This window comes from Condylostylus longicornis, unplaced genomic scaffold (assembly GCF_029603195.1).
Source record: "Condylostylus longicornis isolate FDR11 unplaced genomic scaffold, ASM2960319v2 ptg000155l, whole genome shotgun sequence".
NCBI classification, from domain to species: domain Eukaryota; kingdom Metazoa; phylum Arthropoda; class Insecta; order Diptera; family Dolichopodidae; genus Condylostylus; species Condylostylus longicornis.
In genome coordinates this window covers 393,482-415,700 of record NW_026578123.1, presented here as the reverse complement: position 1 = coordinate 415,700, position 22,219 = coordinate 393,482, and the positions used below count along the sequence as shown (strand labels likewise).

Genomic DNA, 22,219 nt, shown 5'->3' with positions numbered 1-22,219 from the left:
TGTCAAACCGGTTTTTAGACAACGACGAATACTATCTTAGACCATGAAAGAAATCATTATAACTTCCCAACCGATCTCAACAACGAGGTGCAAAGGGGTTAGTTCTAAAATCAACTCCATTGCCTCAGTTGGTAAAGTTTTCATAGTCCCTGTGATTTAAATACATGTGAGTCTCTGCAATCGTTCTAAGTTCTTCTTAGCCGTACCAAGAGCCATCTTTCTTGCACATACCTCAGCTCCAGAAGCGACACGATGTTCATGATATACATCCACAATATGACAGACGAGAAGCAGAATCTATAACAGTTGAGAGTTCTCCATAAATCTTCATCATACAAATTTTGAACGAATGCCTGTGTAAAAATAAAATAAATTAACAATGTTAAAATGATGATTTCTCTATTCATTGTACCAACATACCAATAATACCAATATACGATACCAATAAACTATAAAATGTCATAAAGTTAATTTAAAAATAAAATTATGTTCATAAATTAAAAATAATATCCTTGATGTTCTCGAATGATTTTTAATCTAGTTTTGTTTGTGCAAGAAAAACGCATCTAGTTTATAGAAGAATAAGAAAAATCAATTTACGACATTATTAAATATTTAGAACAAAAAATAAAATCATTATAAAAACGTAAAGAGCAATTTATTATCGACCGTATTGCATACATGAGGAAGGTTATGCAATGGCACCAAATTCCACATACCGGCAGCATAAATAAAATATTTTTAAAGTCAGCTAACCGTATGCTGCCTCTAGATGTCAGTAAGTACAGACTTTTACTACAAGTCAAATTTACATTTTTGATTAGATTTAAGGTACTAATTGCAAGAACCTTTTGATTCAAATATTAAATTGAGCTCTGGCTGTTAACAAAATTAATGAGAAAACTTTTGCGGGCCAATTTTGCATTTTTCGGTATATAAAAAGAAATAGTCAACTAATTTTCTTTGAAATTTAATATTTAAATTCGGCATATTTTTTTTCATTGAAGGAAGAAAGAAAGCATGAAAGCTACTAACATGCCATTCCCTTGCAACCCATAGTTAGTTATGTGTTCTGCCATCAAAACCTCCTCGTTATATTCTGATACTAATCCCCTTTAGACCAACTATCAAATTTTCTTTAATATAGATTGAAAGAGATTCAACGCTCCCCGCTTTGATGAAGCGTATTTTGCGCTAAATCAGAATGCAAAGTTCTCTTTAGTCTTCCTGGAGAATCCCGGATAAGAAAGAGCCGAGAGGCCTCTACATTGACATGTTGCTCCGGACAAGCTCTACGTTTCACCACCCTTTCGTTAATTTCGTCAACTACATATGGAATTTTCAGATCTCTGTGGGAGATGCACATACCAAGGGGCATGCACCATATTCCGCAAAACCCTATTCTGGAATGTTTTTATTCGCAAATACACATTGCGGTCGGTTATGTGCCGACCAGTTCAAATTTTTTTTTTATATATTTTTAAAACTATACAAGTATGCTTATGCATTGCAATGAAAATCTTTGGTTAAATTATTTGTATAAAAATTTTTTTAGAAAGAAAAGCAATAATCTATGTACTTAAGGTTGTTAAATTGTTATTGTCTGGGGGCAGATTTTTTTATTTTTCTCTCTCTTTTTTTTTTTTTTTAATTCAAAGACGAATTTCTTATTCTATATTATTTTTATTGTAAACGGTTTCTTGAATGGAAAAGCAATTGTTTTAATATTTTTTTTTATTTTAAAAATAATTTATAAAATTAATGTTTTTTTTTTAAGTTTTCTTCATTTTATTTTTTCGATTTTCCTTTCCACTTTTCATTTTTAAGGAAAAAGGATTTTTTTTTTTCAATTTTGTGTAGTCATAGTTGTATACTTAACTTGTATTTAATATTGAATTCATATATAAATTAAATTCATTGACTTGAAAAAATAATTGAGAAAAAAAAAAAATGAAATATAGTTAATAGTTAATCAATATTACAGTTATCAATAATTTCAATTTTTTTTCTATTATTTTTTCTTCTTGTATTTTTTTTCTTCAATTTGTACATTTTATAAAATGACATATTGATTACTTTATGACAAAATTAAAATTATATAAGAGGTTCAATTTTGTATAAATAAAAACTAGTAATTTATAAATCAATTTCTAATGACCGCATATTATATTACAAGTTATAATATGGCAATGGGTTCTATATAGGTAATATAGGTTTTAGAGGGTTAATAAACAATATAAGAGTTTTGAAAAAGAAAAAAAAAGAAATTTTATTTTTAACTAAATTGCCAAGTATATGGTTTGAATTTATTTTTTTTTTTTTTAAATGTCTATAGGTTTTTATTGTTAAATATTCAATTATCCTTATAATTACAAGGATTAACTATATTATATATACCTTAGTTATTATAAATTATGTGTATTAGATACGTTCATTTTCACTTTACTGATGTGGTTAATTAAATTTACTAGGAAAAATAATAAATTTAATACAATTAAATTCATTGGAATCGATTTTAGAGACAAAAATAATATTGAAAATTTTGAAAAAATTTATTAAATTTTATTTGAAATACTTTTGCGCACTATACAAAATAAATTTAGAAAAAAAAGAGGAAAAAATAGAGTTAACCTTGTCAACTCTGTGATACCCGTACGAATTTGTTATCCCGTGTGCGCATAAATATGCCATAACTGACTATGGGACAGACTATGACTTTAACTTGCCGTATTACCATATTAATTTATGCCAAATTTCAGTACTGTGTTCTTCAAAATACTGTGTGAGCCAAACTACTATTGAAGTTGTATGGCAGCTAACCAGAAAGAGCCAAGAAATTTTAACGAATTTTATCAAGCACATCGGCCCTCAATTTATATTCGCTTGTGTGAAATTTCAAAACCACAGCTTTTACAGTTTCTGAGACATAGCCAAATAAATTTTGGAGTTGTATGGCAGCTACCCGAACCAGTACCCCGATCATGTCCAATTTAAATAGGGTTCTGTCACTTACTACAATAAATCATTTGTGAAAATTTGGTGAAGTTAGCTCAATTAGTTTTTGAGTTATCGCTGGGACGGACGGACGGACAGGCAAAGCTAAATCACCGTTATTTCTTAGCGTTACAAACGGTTAGGCAAATTTAGTATACCCTTCGAACATACGTTCGTACGGGTATAAAAATTAATTAGAGCAATTTACAAAAAAAATTTATACATGTAATTGAAGTTTATTGGGTATCTATATTTCAAAAATTTCTTGGAATAAACACAGATCTAATGTATTACGTATACAAATACAATATAAGGCACACTAAAATATTTTGAATAGTAAAGGATGAAAAATAAAATCAATTTTAATGAAAATTGTTGTCCCTTACCATTCCAGTTTTTTTTTTTAATAAAAACAAGCTCAACATTCGATTTTGATGTTCTGTGAAAATCTATATGATTTTTATAAATTTTAGAGTGATGTATTTACGAATATACACGGCGATCTTGTAGTGTGACTCCTAAATTTATGCAAATTATACAGAAATAATAATTTATACATCAGAATTTAATAGGAAATATTATGATTTATTTAGTAACTCTGCGATTATACATTTCTTAATCAAACAAATGATTTTATTTAATCTATTATGTTACACGTACAAAATAATGACTAAGTTAATGCTAAAATAACTAATTCACAAATTAATCACATTCCACTTTTAATAACTTAAGATGTCATAATTTCTTAATATTATCTTAAACCTATAATGTAATAACAATATTTTGTGTATTTTTTGTATTTGTACATGTTAAACTGAAGACATTTTTGTAGTTATCACATTCAAAACATTAAAATTATTCTGAAAATGAAACATTAAATTCAATTAATCATTTTATTTTTGCTTCAAACACCTATAGCATATACAAAAAGTGTATGCACAAGTTTACAATGCCCTCTACAACTCTCAAATCAACACAACTTAGGTAATATTTTAAATTTTCACAAAAGTTCTGCTCATTTAATTATACTGTCATAAAAAATGACTTTTATCTATTACCTATATAGACATGAATAAATATATATAAAAAATCATTATATAGAGTAGACAGTCATGCAATTGATAGTACAATTCAACATATTATTATAAATTTCTTATTTTCAAAATTTATTGAATGTTGGCATTAATACTTCTAACTTACTTATACCTCAAAAATTATTTATTATGTATAGTGTAAAATTTATTTATTTTCTGAAAACAAAAATCACAATTGTTATTTAACACGCAAAATAGAAAATAGTATATCATAACTATACTATATGAAAATAAACTACTATTATCTAAAACCAGTCTAACTAAATATTTCTAATATTTAAGGACATGTATGTATAGTATGTGTATAGGCAGTACTTGTTTGAACAAAACGAAATAAAAAACGATATTATTGTCAAAATTGTGAAAAATAATAGTTGAATTTTTTTTCTTAAAAATAGGCTCATTACAAATTTAGAAATTAGAAAAATGTAATTTGTAAATAACTATGGAATGAAAATTTGTGAATTCAATATTAGAAGTCAATCATTCAACTCTAAAATACATAATTTATCGTAAGTCTTTTTAGTATTTTAAGTTTTATAGTACTATGTAATATTCACAAAAGAAATAACTAATACGGAAGAAGTACAACGATATTATAATAGAAATTAGCAACTTTGTCGCTGTCACTATCATCTGTCATTTGTCACCTGTCACTTTTCATGTGTCACCTGTCATTTGTCACCTGTCACTTTTCATGTGTCACCTGTCATTTGTCACCTGTCATCTGTCACTTGTCATTTGTCATTTGTCACCTGTCACTTTTTATCTGTCAAGTGTCACTTGTCATCAGTCAAGTGTCACTTGTCATCTGTCACCTGTCATCTGTCATTTGTTCCCTGTCATCTATCATTTGTCACTTGTCATCTGTCATCTGTCAATTGTCACCTGTCATCTGTCATCTGTCAACCGTCACCTGTCATCGGTCATCTTTCAACCGTCACCTGTTTACCTGTCACCTGTCATCGGTCAGCTGTCATTTGCCATCTGTCATCTATCACCTATCATTTGACATATTTCACTTGTCACTGCCAAAGTTCCCAAAATTCAATTTTATTTTAGTAATTTTAATAAATTTACTCAATTTCCTGACATACACTTTAATGCTTTTTAACCTTATTTATTAATCTACACTTAATATATCTCTAATTTATCACAATTTCAACTAGAAGCCTAAAAACTTGCAATTCAAAATACATAAAAATATAATATAATTTTTGCAATAAATATAATAAAAATATCTGTTTAGTATGATTTATTTAATAGTTTTTTGAGTTATTAAGGAACAAAATAACTTGAATAATTTACATTTAAACTGATATATATTTCTTTATTTTATATAGGACGCTCATCCCATCCCATACCTATATATAAAATAAGTAAAAATAAAATATAGGCACTTATACTTATATATAAGCAAAGAGTATATAATTGAGTTTTACAAGTGATTGTTATATATTTTAAGTGAAGTAATTCACTACCTTATACTATATTATTGTTAAGGATATAAGAATATCAATATAACATAAAGCTATTTAAGTAAAGGATAAGATTATAATATGATTTAATAGTTGATATTATATACAGTGTTATATGTATTATAATTCTAAATGATTTATATTGCAATTTATATTTTAAAAATGTTATAAAAAGAAAAAAAGTAAACCACAAACTCGTGCTATATACAAAATTTGTATTATTAATTTTGCTTGAAAATATTAAAGGTATAAGTAATAATATTTTCTTATGTCATATAACAAATTTCATTGATATATAATGTTATAATGTTCTAAAATTTCATATTTTTGTAAAGGTATACCTGTATACCAACGTACAACACAATACGAGTAGGCACTCATAGTACATCGAAAGAATGCATTGGTATTCATATAATTGGTAACATACACAAATTACTTGCATATTCAAATTATCAAATTAGATCCCCAATATTTTTATTAAATTATGAACCTACCATGATTTTGAAAATTGCGGATAAAGACATTCTTAATTTTTCTATCGATATTGCATTTAAATTATGAATACTCATAAATCCCCTGAGTTTATCCTAAAATTTTAACTATAAATACGTGAATGAGAAAAATTTTTTTAGTACTTATGCTGTTAAAATAAAATATTTATTCGATAATTTCATTATCATTAATTTATTTCAAAAATTTTAATAGTACTAGCTTTGAGAATACATTCGTTTTGACATTAACATTCTATTGATATTTTTATTAAAATATTCTATTTTAATTTATGATCTTGTAAATGAACAATCGCCACTGTTAAACTAACTTGTAACTTTATTATTTGTACGTACATAAAATATTAAATATTTTTCTCACATATACAATCATGTTATAATAATTTTTATGATACTATCGCAACATTTTATTGAATGTGATTGATATACTGAAAAGAAAGTGTAAAATGAATTTGAGAATTCGTTTGCAATACATATTTTCCAATTTTCAGTCGAAAATTTTAATGCATTACAAAATATTTTTTGAATAGCAATTGTTTTAGTTATTTTTTGAGTAATTTCAAGAGTTTTTTTTTTCGAGAAAATATGGCCGTATTATTAAATATTCTTTAAGAGAATTTTTAACAAGATACGAAATATTATAAATCTGATCTATTTCTTTGAATTGTTTAGTGAAATCCAAATTAAGGCTCTGTCATTTTCAAATTCACGGTACTGAAATTTTCTAATACCTACTCATATAGCTCTAGAATGCTTTTATTTAAATACAACTTATACCGTATTATACAATATCCCACACTTGACCGGAATTATAATTTACATAATTTACATTACAGAGTCTTGTTGTTATTTCAAATGTGAACATTTATTATACAAGTAGTATTTAATTTTTAATCTAATAAATATTTTTATTAAATTCATTAATAATTTTCAAATATTTTAATTTATTTATTATTAATACTTATAAAAATAAAAAATTCATTTTGTAATTTGAATACTTAATGATTTTATATTATACATGTAAGAATTTTTATTACTAGTTCAAAATCAAAATGTTATTATTAGTTTTACGTTATAGCCGCATATACAACATCATTAATGTCAACAAAATTTTTTTTTTTGAATTATTAAAAAATATTAAGTTCAGTATACAAGTACATACATATAATATTAAAAAATCAAAGTTTAGGACAAACCTTTAAAATTATCATAAGAACACTATAAAAATTCTTGTACAAGAAAAAAACAAAAATAATATTATAATAAAATTATGTAGTTAGTTATTATTATCGTATATAAGTTTTATAACCAAGGTCGATTTCTAAAGTAAGTATACATTTTATATGTCTTATAAAGAAGAAATGAAAAAATTAAAGAGAGATGGGGCGAGAGGGGTGGGGGAAGTAATATTATGCGCAAGTCATAAATATACTTATAAAACATAGAATAATAATAACAAGTGTCTTGTCATCCACATAAATTACTTCTAAGAAATTTTTAGTTCAAGGAATCCGGAGATCAAAGCAAGAGTAATATTATAAATATATCTACAAAATATGTTTATATATGAGTATACATACATACTATTATATATTATTATTTAGATGTATGGGAAAAAATGCACACATAATATTGAATATAATATTTAATAAAATTACACAAACATTACATACTAACATTCTAAATACATATTACGAGTATAATATGCAAGTTCATTTGAATATCTGTTATATTCTACTCTATAATACATATTATGATGAGAATGAGGGAAAAAAATTATAAAGAGCATAAAATATGAGAGGAACGGAAAAAAATTTTTTTTTTTTTTTCATTTTAAAATTATGTTTTTTCTCTCTTATTAAAAATATACTAAAGGATGATTTTTAAACCTTAAGAGCAAATATAAGAAATTTTTTAATTAAAATGAAGATATTGTAAGATATACAAACTGTTGTTGTTCTTAAAGCACTTAGAACAGCATACATAGATCATATAAAAAATAAGGAAGTAAAAACAATTAAAATGGTTTTGATGTAAGAACATAAATTAAATGTTCAGTTCATAATATCGTTCCAAAAATTGTTTAAATTAGAAATTCGAGAAAATATCCAAAAGAGCAATTTTTGAAATCAAATAACAGGTTGTTTATTAAAATAAAAACTTCCAGCATTGAAAGTAGCTGTGAAAAGAGCTGTGTATAGGAAGAAATCCAGATGGGAAGTGTTGTGTTGAATAGTGAGATTTGAAACGAAAGCAGAATTGAAATCAAAAATGAAAAAATATCAAATTCAAAATCGAATTTCAGTCCAGAATCATAAAATTTAGAAAATAGCATAGGACTTTCACAAAGCCTCTTCATTCTTCCAAGTATTTCTTAGTCATCTTACACTTCTCAATACCTTAGCGTTCAATTCTACTGCCTTCCTTGTTATAAAGTGTTCAGGTCTTCTTAGAATGTGTGCAAGCCATCTATATTTTCTTATCTTAATTTGTCTCTCTATATTGGCTCCTGTTCGCATACTAACCATAAGTTATTGTTTGATATTATATATTTGGCCAGAACACTCTACATATGATCTGACGGCACTTATTCATGAAAACCTACAATTCCTCTATGTTTTTATTGTTGACTATCCAAGTTTCACTGCCACTATAACATGATAAACTTAACACTGGTATTGAAGACTCTAATTTTAGTTCGACTCGATATTTGTTTAGATTTCAAAATTTTTCATAGACTTGAAAATGCTGTTCCAAATTTATTCAGCTTATCTTCAATATCAAATTGTGTGACTCCCTCCATTCGTACTAATTATGGTTCCAACATTAATTGAAAGTAATTCTCTGCATAGCTACTGACATAACACAAAGTAAAGTTGAGCACAAAGTAAAGTTAAGATTTTTCATAACACAAAGTAAGTTGAGTAAGTAAGTTGTCTTCTTTCTGTAAAAAAGCTCATCACCAACTCTCAAATTGAGAAACTCTAACTATAATTTTTTTTTCAAACAAGAGTAACAATACTTGCCACGATTTCAAATAATGACTTGACACAATATTTGTCAATTATAATATTTCCAAAATTAATCTTTTAATTTTTTAATATGGTAAACATGTCAATAATTTCCCCGGAAAAAATATTTAATATGAGCTTTCCATCTTCATTATAACTAATAACTAAAAAAAAAAATGATAATTAAATGAAAATATTAATTTGACGTTTACATTAAAAAGTTTTTCTCTCTCTTATTTTCTCTAAATTATATTTTATTAGTTTATTAGGACAAACACAAACCGTACATGTTATTTCTCTTTTTTAGCAAAAAAAAAAAAACAAAATTATAGAGAAACATGAAAAATCAGAAATTTTTACAATTTTATTAGATTTTGTATAGCGCCAAATAGCATGGCCACCACAAAATATTCACCACAGTCAACGCTAATATATCACGTATTTATTTTGCATCTTTTAATTCCTCACCTCATCTCTCTCTCTCTCTCTCTCTTTCTCTCTCTCTCGTCCTCATTCATTTACATGAATTACATGAATACCTTAAAATAAGTGAGAAAAACTTTTTAATTAAGTTGCTCTAAGAATAGATCTTTCAAAATAAATTAAGTTTGTATAGCTAGCTACTTGTTTTAGTTTATTATTTTTTTCCCTATTATTTATTTTTTTTTTTTGCATACATTTAGGGTAACATGCAAATATACAGCATGTTAAAAATAAAAAAGATCCTTATTTTTTTTTTTTTTTTGTTTTCTTACTTCATGACAGTTAATTTCCAAGAATTTATTTTCTTTTCTAAATAAAAATGTAAATTTATATTTATATATACATGTACGTAATATATGTATGTGTATTTAGATGATATACTTGTGTAAATATGCCAGGTAAAATTAAGCGAAGAGAAAAAAGAAAATTCTATCTAAATAAAAATTAAAATTAAGAAAATAAAGAATAAAAAAAAATTACGCAATTTTTCTGTTTTTGTTTATACGCACACCAAAAAAGGATAATTAAAGGAGTAAGGAACAAAAAAAAAAATTTATTTATTTTTTTGTTACTCTGTTGACCTTGGTAAAAATATTGCTTTAAAATTATTATGTTAATAATTATTGTGTATGTGTGTGTGTTTATTTAATATTTTTTAATTAACACAATATTTTTAAGTACATTAGGATATAATTTTCAAAAAATGTCTCAATATATTAACTTGCATATTCACTTGTTAGCAGAAACAGTATATTTACACAAAAATATTCCGGAAGGTTAAGCGCAAAATTAAAACAAATTAAATTTTACTTGAATTTTAGTCAACATAATAATATAAATCTAGAGCTAAATGAACAAGAATAATAATTTGCAATTTTAAATTTCCTCTGTACTTACTAAATTGCGAATTTAGCTTATAATTCTTGCTTGGCTGACAGCATAGTGGTAAAAATTATCAACAATAGAGATCATTGTATTTGTATTTTAAAAAATGTAGCACAAAAATTTTAGATTTCTTAACAAGTTTACTATTTATCAGCGTAATATATGCAAAGATCTACAATATATGCAAAGTATACAAATACAATGAGCGCAGGAGATTTGAGGTGCAATTATTATGCGTAATATGCCACATTTATTGTATATTATTCATTTTTTTAAAAGGGGGGAGAGGCGCGCTTTTGGAAATAGCGTAAGGCGCCAATGAAATGAAAACCGGGCCTACTATCTATACTTATAATATCGCCGTAGCGTATTTAAAAACCATATTACATTGCTTTTTATAAAATAAGTTGTTTCCATCCAAAAATAAAAATGCACGTAAACAAAATTAATTAACAATGTTTCACGGGAAATTGCAAGAGAGTTTGTAATAATTTAAATAAATTTGTTCCAAAACTTTAATAACACTAAGTAAGTATTTAGAATAGTAGCTATTTTTTTTTGAAATAATTAAGTAATCAATGAAAAATATCACATACACTCTATAAATAAATTAGTATTTTACCCGAAAATATGCAAGACATTCAACTTCTTTCATTAAAACTAAAAAATTTTTTCTATATATTTTGTTTTTCTTTTGCCTCATAATATTAGAATTGCGGATCCATAATGTTATACAATGTTCTTAAGAAATGTGAAATATTTAATGAAAAAATTGCAATTTTTACTCCAAATTTGTTACAAATACTACAATATATTACAATTTAGTTTAATTACAAGAGTATAGGGGCGAAAAGAGCACACAATTTTAAGTAGAAATTGCTATTGAATTTTCTTTTTTTCTTCTCTTTTATTCTGCTTGTCTCTTGATAAATACAATTTTTGGTTCAAACATCTTTTGTAAAAATTCTCACATTCTGTATGTGTCATTAATGTGTCTTTTTCTAAGACTAAAGGAAATATACTGGAACAACACCACTACCTTGTACTCATTTTAATGTTAATAAGAATTTCTTAGAATAAATTTACAGTCTTTTCTATAGAAAAGAATATTATATTCAAAAAGAAAAATTTTATGTACGCGTGTAAGTGAAAATCATAAATTTTCATTAAATTCAAATATTCTTTCCTCTGATTCTCTGATTTCTTAATTAGCAATTAATTTTAATAATAATAAAATAAAAGAGAATATTTTCTTTTGTAACAAATTTTACTAAAGTTGTTTTACAGCAGAATTTTTAAATATGCATTTTATACTCATATATTTTATAAAGAACAAAGATATGAATTTTGTTTACACAACCATTCTTGCCGATACCTTAAGAAAAACATTTATAAATAATGTGGTTATAAATATGTGTACGTCTAGACATTTAGGGGTTTATTATAAAAATATCGAATATCAACATTTACTAGAAATGCTTTTTTAATTAAATGAGAAGCACAAATAAGCATTTGGTAAAACAAACTTATTTGTAACCTTCTATAGTTTGTTTTACGTAAATAACCACCAAGAAAACAGCTCTTCAAATTTATTACTTATGAAACCAAATCTCTATTAAACAAAATAAATTAATTTATTCAGTTAATTAAGATCAGTGGATCTTTAAAATGGTATTGATTTTCTTATGGAATTCTCTTTTATAATTTAATTTTTAAAGTGCACCCAAAAGTAGGCAATTTTCATTAATTTATTTATAAAATTTAAAATAACTATTTTTTATTTGATCACATCAAAAAAATTCGTGATGCATGAAAACCATCACTAAATTCCCAAAATTTCTGTACTTTAATCGCTTTATTTTATCGAGTGTAATTTAATTTGTATGCAAAAATTATTTTAATGGTGCATTTATAGTCAAAGCTTTATGATCTTGTTACCCCCAATATCAGCATGTTCAGCATGTTGCCCGTATATCAGTTCACATCAATGTGGTTCATCAGTTTCTAGTACCATAAAATTTCTAAGTTCAGTGAATATAAAGCAGCTGCCAAGAGCTTCCCGACCGGACGCTAATGATTTTAATGTCTATAAAACTGTTACTCTACCATGAAAGCTTCTTTCTCCCTTTTTGAATTAAAATAAAATTCATTATTAAATCAAAATTTATTTTACAACCCACTTACACATAAATTAATCTTAATTCAATTTTCATCATCATCATAAGACATTGATGATAATTCTTCATAATTTCAAAAAAATTTTGCTTTAAACGTTTAGTCGGATTATTAGAATAATTTCTTTTCTCGAAAGCTTCTGAGGATTAAATTTTTTTTTTAACTTTTTCTAATAATAATGATTTTATATTGAAAACGAAAATCAAAAAAAAAAAATTTTCCAATTTGAATTGTATTTTGTTTTCATAAATTTTATCGTCTCCTTCTTTTCGGTTTGTACTAGTATAATTTCAAAACAAATCTTTAAGAATATTTATAGAAATGAATGCGCGGTATAATAAAGTTAACAAAAAATCAAAATATTTCGCCTTTACTCTTCCTTTGTTCGTTCCCCTTTAAATTATTAATTTAAAAAACTTTAAATGCAAATTTTATACAATTCTCTAGTAAAATTACATAGCCACTATATAAGTACACACCATAATCATGTATCCCTTAACAGTTGTTACTGTTTACTTAAATTACTTTTTGAACTAAAATGATGTAAAATAAAATAATAATGTAAAAAAAAAAAACATTAAAGAAAATTTTCATGATTTCAACTTTGGGATATCACACACAATAATAATTTACTAAATCTGAAATTTGAGCAAAACCGATTAAGTAAAAAAAAATATTTCAAATATGGTTAAGATTTATTTAAGCGCAAAGGTTGTCCTCACACATACTCTGAGATTAATTAATTATCTGCTCACCAATGCTTCATAAAGAACTTCACTTAACTTTTTAAAGTTTGTCCGATTAAACACTGGCCACTAGTCTAGCCTCTTATCTAACAAATCCCAAAAGCTAATACAACGTTCTAGGAAATGGTCCAATTGTGAACAGTTTTATTTGACTTACTTCGGTTGACAGATCTCAAAAATTAATATTGCGCTCAAAAAACTTATTGCCCTTCCATAGGTCGTGTAAGATTATCTGTCTTCTCATTTCCATAGACACCAACTTACGATGAGCTCACCAAAATTGATTTGATGTCGTAATAGTTTAACAAATAACCTGCTCTTTTTCCCGAAAATATCCCAATAATTTTATTTTTTTACCCCGTATACGAATGTTTTCACCTAGCATGTGATTTCTATCCAAAGACATTCAAACTCTACCTTAGTTTTTTGACGTGTCTGTGTACAACTCGATCTTAGCCCATATGTATTACTCTTTCTCTTAACTCTCCACGGTGGTTTACAACAGCTTGTCGCAGTTGGATTTATTACAGACTCATTTGAAGGCACGCCAAAGTAGTTTCAATTTATAACATAATACAATTTCAATTTCAAATTTATAATACCCCCGACTTACATAGGAAAAGAAAAAGTACATACAAAAAAAAAAAAACATAAAAGGAAAGAAAATTTTATCAAATTAAATATAAAATAAAATACACAAGTAACTTAAGGTTCTAAGATTTATTTTAAAAGCAAAAACCAAAAGAAAATGAAGAAACTAAATTAAACCAACTAAAGGAACATATAAAAATAAACGCATACATACGTACACATAAAATGAGGTTAAAAATGACTGCGTTTATTTGTTTCTTATATACCTACATACATTCTCATGTTTATTTTTAGTAAATACAAAATTATATATTCATTCTTATAATAAGAGTAAAGAACAGTAAATCTAAATAACTTTATACTCTAAAACTTTTTACTTTTGTACAAAAAAAAAAAAAAAAGCGAAGGGGAGAATGACTGAACTAAAACTGAATTCTCTACTTTTTTTTTCCAAAATATACCCAGATAATATTGTAGTATTAAATATACAAAGCACAAAAAAAACAACAAAAAATTTGAAAATGAAGAATGAAAAGTTAAAACAAAGAACAAAATTTTATTATGTTATTTTCCCGGTTATATTTATTTAAAAAAATCAATCGGAAGTAAATGGTGTTGCGTTTTGGAAATTGCAAGTATTCGGAAGTAACAATTGCATAAGAATATTCAGATTTAATCCAAGTCTCTTAGAGGACTGAAATAATTTAACATCATACTTAATTATTACACAAATACCTTTAAAATACTTGAACGACTCAGTGTAAATCCACGTTTTCGGACAAATGAATAATGATCTTAAGTAAGTATAATATCGTTGCCAACCATAGCAAAAGTTTTAGATTAGATCGAATGAAATTGCTGCAGAAAGTCATTCAAAAAAGTAATTATTTATTACAATTTAAAAATTAATGTTAATTTACGAATATGCTAAAAAAATGTTCCGTGAACTTATACCTGAACCCAAACCAAAATTTTAACTTGAATCCAAAATCCGAACCTCATATCGAACTTAAATCTAGAATTTAAACTCAAACCAGCGTCCGAACACATATCCAAACCTGAACTAAAAGCCAAATTCCAACCAATACTCCACAATGAACCTGAATTTAACACAAACATTTAGAAAAATCCAAACCTGGACTGAAAATTGTCCGTACGAATACAACCTAAACTTGTATTCTACAACAATCTGGAGCTTTAATTAAAATCAATTTAAATAGCTCCACTCTCTTGTACAAACCGGGAGAGTAAAAAATTAATATAAATTAAAAAACCAAGAATAAAAAAAAAAATTAAAATAAAACTTTTAAAGCGCAAAATGTAAAAAAAAAAACAAAAAATTGAAATTCAAATAAAAACTTAAACAAACTAAAAAAAATTTTTTGAAGAAAAGTTTCTCTTAAAGATGTTTAAGAAAATTTCTATTTTATATATGTGTGTACTTAATTTCTTTTCATGTATGCCTACAATATTATTATTATTATACTATGATTATGAAGTGTTCATGTAAGTATATGTATAAAGGGAGAGCAATTTATGTACTGCCGTATATATATAAAACTTTAAATATTGACATATTGCAGACTCAGTAAATCAAAACCAGCAACTGTAAAAAATTACTTTTATTATTGTTAGTTTTTACTATTTTTCTTTTTTTTTTTTGGTTTTTTTGGTAAGAATTGTGTAAGTTGAAGATTATTGTCTTGAAAGTACCACACAAGAAATACTTACCTTTTTAGAAGTGAATTTTTTTGGAAGAATAATAATGGTTAATTTTATAAATTGCAGGGCCGTATTCATTACTAATTTTTATTAACAATAGTGTTGAATCTTGAGTAATTTTGCGATCAGGTTATGTGCATAATATGATGTGACTAGAGGCAATTGGTTAATTTTTGCACAGGTGTTTCTTAAAATGGGCTGCGTAATGCCGAATTTCGATTTAGTTCTCTGGAGAGAATTTTCTAAGGCTATTTTTATTATTATTAATCACCTTAATTTTAATATATAAAATGAAAAATTCAAAAATTTTCAAAATAAATAAAAAATTTAAGATTAAGATTTTGATCCTGAAAATATGCAATTTATATTAAATTTCTACTTAATCCAAAGTGATAAAAGGAATTTTTTCAAATAATATCGTAATATTTTTAAATATTAATATAGAAAAATTCTAAATAATTCAATTAAAATATTTTATATGAAAATTTCATATAAATTTATTAACACTATAATACTATAATGGAATTATTAAGAAAAGTAAATTATAATAATCTGTATGGTAGCATTCAAGTGTGAAATGCTTATAATATAAATTTCATACATAAAATATAAAATTTAAAAATATTATTAAATAAAATGAAATTTTCTTCAGAAAATATCTTACATATACATACATCTTGTTCATATGTATTACTACCACAATATTATTCGATTGGAAATTGATTTTATTATTAAAAAGAATTTATTTAATTTCAATTTAAATTTAAATTTTTTTATCATATTTTATAAATTTAAAATTTTGAAAATTTTAAAACCAAAATGTTACCACTATACTAACATGTGGAAAGTATAGAAAGTATAAAATTTAAGTAGTTCATCAAGAGTATATAGAAACTTTACCTTTAATATTTACAAAATAAAATTTTTTAAATTTATAGTACAATACATATTGTAAGTGCGTACTTAAATTTTAAAATTTATTCTAAAATATTAATTTAATATTAAAATTCTTATAAGTATTTTTAAAATAAAAAATTTTGTGGTAAATAAAATTAATATTAAAGCACAGGTTTATAAGGAAGCACATTCCTTTTCACCTAAACTAAAATATAAGTGATTTTTCTTTCAAATTATTATTATATCAAAATTTTTATTATTGCATACTTATGGGAGGTATGTCATAACCATATTCTCAGATGGTCTCAAATTATTATACAGATGAAAAGTATAGGGTATACAGTTTTATTATTATTGCATAATTATCCGATATATTAATACCTCCTGAAAGTATGCAATATATATAATATTAATTATCACTTATTTATTTTTATTTAAAAACTCATATATATTTTTTGTTAATATAGAATTGCGATAAAACTTGCATATTTTCAAAGAAACAAGTTTTCGTAAAACTTAATATTCACTAATTTAAACATGCGGCAACACTAAAAAGAAGAAAATTTTAAGAAAAGGACACAAAAAAACAATTCTAATATAAACTTATTAATTTCTAGAAACTGTGCTAGCATTAGATTTCTACAGCTTGCCAATTAATTCGAGTACCGAATTAAAAATATTTTCAAAAAACAAAAAATTTGTTTTAAATTCCACTGCGATGCAGACTGCAGCGCTGTTTGTTGGAGTTTTAAATTTTGGTTAAAAATTTGTTGAAAAAGGTGGGACAAACGACAATTAATAATCACATTTATTTCTTCTAATTTTGTACCAAAAACATTTCTAAATATTTAGAAACTTTTCAAAGATTTTGCGTACCCAGAATTTATTTTTTTTTTTTACCCTCAAATTATACAATTATTTTGTGGTCTTAAAAACAAAAACTACTAAATCACAATCGGTAATTTCGACGTTATAGATTTTTTTTTTTAAATTTTTAAAAATCTTTCTTATTTATTTAAAAATTAAAAATACCTAAACACAAAAAATAAAAATTAACTTGTAATTTTACCCTCCAAATTACCCACTATAAAATTATTGTTTTTTTTTTTTTGCATTTATTGCTGTTAAAATAATTTTTTTGTTTTTTTTTTTTTAAATTACATTTTAAATTGAAAACAATTTTACTTTTCTTCCATATAAACTATATTCTGAACTAGGTCAGAATTTTTAAATATATGTATGTATATATATGAATTACTTCATAGTGAAGGTCATATAAAAAAAAAACCCAAATGACTTTTTAATTCACTAAAGAGAAAGAAATGTTAAAATTATAATATTTTGTGGACCAATATAAAAATTAAAAATATTTTATATTCGAAAAAATTCTAAAATAAATTTCATTTCTTATCTCATTTAAAATATTTTAAAGGGCATAAATTTAACCCCAGAAAACAGGCTATAAATATATGAAAATGTTGTTAACAAAAATACCAATCGCATATTACTTGCTATTTATTTTTTTTATTTTAAAAAATATTTTATATTTAAGTATGTAAGAGGAAGTAATTAAAAAATGGAAAAAAAAAAGAAAATTTTTTGCAACCGCAAAAAAACAAACAAACAAGCAAATGAAAGGACGAAAAAAAAATTAAATTTTATATTTTCCAAAACCAACCAAAATGACAACAACTTAAAATCACTTATGTTACAAAAAATTTTATCAGATTCTTAATACTCATTATAATTATTTTGGAGGCCAAAGTTTAACTTGGATTATCACGCCACCAAAATTAAAAAATAAAATATAAGAAATTGAGAAACGAAAAAAAAAAAAAAAAAAGAGCCAACCCAAACCAACAAACATAAATTAAAGTATTTAATTACAAAAATAAAAAAAAATTTCTCATTTTTCATCCCCTCTCATATCTCCGTTACCTCCCATCCCATCCCCCCCCCCTTCTTGACTAAACCATTAAATTACGAAATATTATGCACAACCTATATTTTTTTTTCTCACTTTTTCTCTCCAAATTTATTTTTCTCTGTTTGTTTTAATTCTACACATTTTTTTTCTTCTTTTTTTTTTGTTTTTTGTACAGAACATTTAAGTTAATGAAAAATAACAAAATGAAATTACATAGAACACCATATATAGTAAGAAGAAAACGACAACTCATAAAGGATAATTAATTTTAACAGCGTTAAAAGTCCCCTTTAATTTCCTTAAGACATTTAAAATTGTACATAAATATTGTACCTAATATCTACTTGTATATATGTATATATATAAATTATATTATGCCTATGAATGTGTAATTATTATAATTCTATATAATAAACAATAGCGTCATGTAATTAAATAAAGGAGCAAAACAAAGCAAAACAATATGAAAATAAAAACTAAACAATTTCTTAAGAACCAGATCAAAAAAACAAAGAATACAACTTTATAATACAAACATTTACGCAAATTTCTCTATATAATTTACATTTACATATATACATAATAATATAATAATAAAAAAAAAATTATTAATTATTATAATTTCAAATGATATATCCTTAAATTAAACAGTTCCTTGTTGTATATGTATACGAGTAAATAAGAAAGAAATAAAAAAAAAATAAATAATATTGCCAGTATACTTTGTTTAATAGCCAAAATACATTAGAAAAACTAGTATATATCAAAAAAAAAAATTTACAATAATAACACAAATAATCGTAAGTATTGAAAATTTCCTCTCATATTTCATAAACAAAAAAATAATATAATATAGAACAATTAAATATCCGGTTTATTTAATGATATCGTAAACAATAATTAAAAAAAAATAAAATTCAAAATTATAATTTCATTTTGCTAGGACAAAATAATAAAAATTGTAATTATTATAGCTATATCACTTTAATTTAATTATATTATTTATTATACATATATAGGTACTTTATTAAAATATATGTATATCAGAAATATCAATTGAATTTTATTATCGTAATATTTTTCTTTAATTTGATTATGATTTTTATTTTATTACTGCATATAACTATTATGTATGTATGCATATAGTTCAAGGACGAAAGAGCAAAAAATTTGTTATCAATCAAATTTTTATTTCCTCTCATTACTCATTTACAAAATTTCTCTTTGACATCTTTATACTTCATTTCAAATCATATTTTTTCAGTTACCACGATTGCGAAACACGATTTGGAACGAAAATTTATAGAGAGAGGGAGAATCAGAGAGAGGGCGAGAGTAAGGTGGCGAGAGAGAAAGAGAAAAATTTGAAAACAAAGTATTTCGAAAAATTGCTATACACTCAAAAAGAAAAAAAAATTAAATCTTATTATTTTTAAGCCGCCGAATGGCTCACTTTCTATATCCAGCTGGGAAAATAAAATCTTTAATATTATTATATTATAATATTTTGTAGACTTATTCCAGCGGTATACCCTAAAAAATAAAAAAATAAATCAAAAATTTTAAGTGACCAGTCTTTACTAAAAAAAAAAAAACGCTGAAACGATCACTAAAAAATTTTAGAAAGTTATTTAGCAACTAATTCGATTAAAAAACCCGCCTGTTAAAAGCTCATATCATGTTTTTCAAACCGTTTTAAGCACTTTTATACCATTGAGAGTCACCATATGTAATTTTACGAGATATTGTGTTGAAAATATGTCTCCTACGAGACCTAAATCTTTTGATCAAAGATTTTTTTTTTTGCAAAATAATTTTTTTCTTTTTTCTAAGATCGTAACATCGCGACACGTCATTCCAAAAAAAAAAATCGACTTAAAATTGATTTCGAGAAATCAATTATATATGAAATTTTTGAGTAAGGAATTTTTCAGTGTATAACACTTTTTAATTCAACCAAGTATATAACACTTTTTAATTCATTTCGAAATAATTTATAAATATTAATTAATTTATTTTAGAAGTGTTAAAATATACTTACACCGAAATTTTTGTTAATTTTTAAAATATTTTTGCAAATTTTATTTTATTCATACCTCTGTAGGAATTTCCTTTATTCTTAAAAAAAAATATATATATATATAATTTGCATATCATAATTACAAGGTTCACATATTATTTTTACACTAAATGTGTACGAATTAAAATTATTCGAAAATTATGTTAATTTTTTTTTAGGAAAATTTGGATATTTACCAACTTTTTCTCTATATACTTTCATATTATTCTCTACGGATAATAGAGAGACACTGAAATAATTCTATAACAATAATTTTTTCTTACATATACCCGAAGAGCATATTTTTTAATAATAATTCTTAATTATACAATTATGTTAAGCTAATCCAGAAAATTACCTCCCTATTTTTTCTCTCTTTTTTAAGGAAAATTTCCTAGTTTTATGTAATAATTAGAGCTAAAAATATTTCCTTTTTTGGTGTGAATTTTAAATAATTTTTTTTTAGAGAAATGCAAAATGCATATTATTAGAGAATTCAAGTAATAAAATAATTATTTTTCATAAAACTTTAAAATTAATTCACACAATTCATACAGAATTTAATGGTATATCGTAAAATAATAAAAAAAAAAAACAATTTAGTTTTAAATTATATTCATTTAATTGAGCATATTATATTGTTGAAAAGAATCCCGAATAAATTGGGCAATAAAAATAATTAAAATTACTCGTATTTTGAGAACAAAAAAAAATAAAACAAATAATAAAATTAAAATAATTGGTCCTTTGGTACTGAATTTTTAATTTATGCTACAATAAGTAGAAGTTTTAATGAAAATTTTAAAGGAAAAATTAAAATTTAAAAAAGAATTTGCTTAAATTAGGCAAGGAAATATTGTAATAATGGCAAGAATAATGCTTAAAATCTTATTAAAAAAAAATTAATGAGCTGATTAATAAATTGAGCTTTTCGATATTCTTCACAATCTTGTATACTTACGATATACGTATACGATAATAGTGTAGTCGTTTTGTTATATACTCTTGAATTCCGTTCAAAATCACTAATTCGCTTTCATAAAATCAATTCTGCTCGATTCCACCTTAAAAAACTGTACAAATATTAATACACCGGAAAATAAAGGGTTAATTTTTGCAAAACTACTATATTTTTCACAATGATTTAAAAATTGTTGGTGTGGGCATAATATTTTTATGTGATTAACAAAAAATTTCATTCCGCGAATATTAAATGTACAAAAAATTCATTCATGTAAAGTGCCTCTTTCTTTCTCGTTGCAGAAGTTTGGATACGAAAACAAATAAACTTTAACATAATCGTTTTTTTTTCTCTCTCTCTTATGTTAATCCTAATAAAACTGCCAATTAGGTACTTTAATTAAATTAATGTTTCCACACTTTTTGTTTTTATCTTTTTTAAAAGTTAATTATTTTCAATTTTATTTTGAATTCATAGAATGGCAACCTTAATTAAAGAAAAACAAAAAAAAAAAAATCTATATTATCAATTCATTCATACATTGTATATTCTGCACAATACACATATACAAGTATACGTGAATAGACGCACATTCATATAGACACGAACGGCGTCCCCACTATAAATTATGTACAAAAAAAAAAAAACATCCTATTATAAAATACTTTATTGCCAAAATATTTTGCT

At 24.5% G+C, this 22,219-nt stretch overlaps 1 long non-coding RNA gene across 1 annotated transcript in view; it reads left to right on the top strand.

The window, feature by feature from the left end:
• The window catches only part of LOC129615953 (uncharacterized), a 156,897-nt gene that overhangs the window by 75,652 nt on the left and 59,026 nt on the right, over window positions 1-22,219 (top strand). The window lies entirely within an intron of this gene.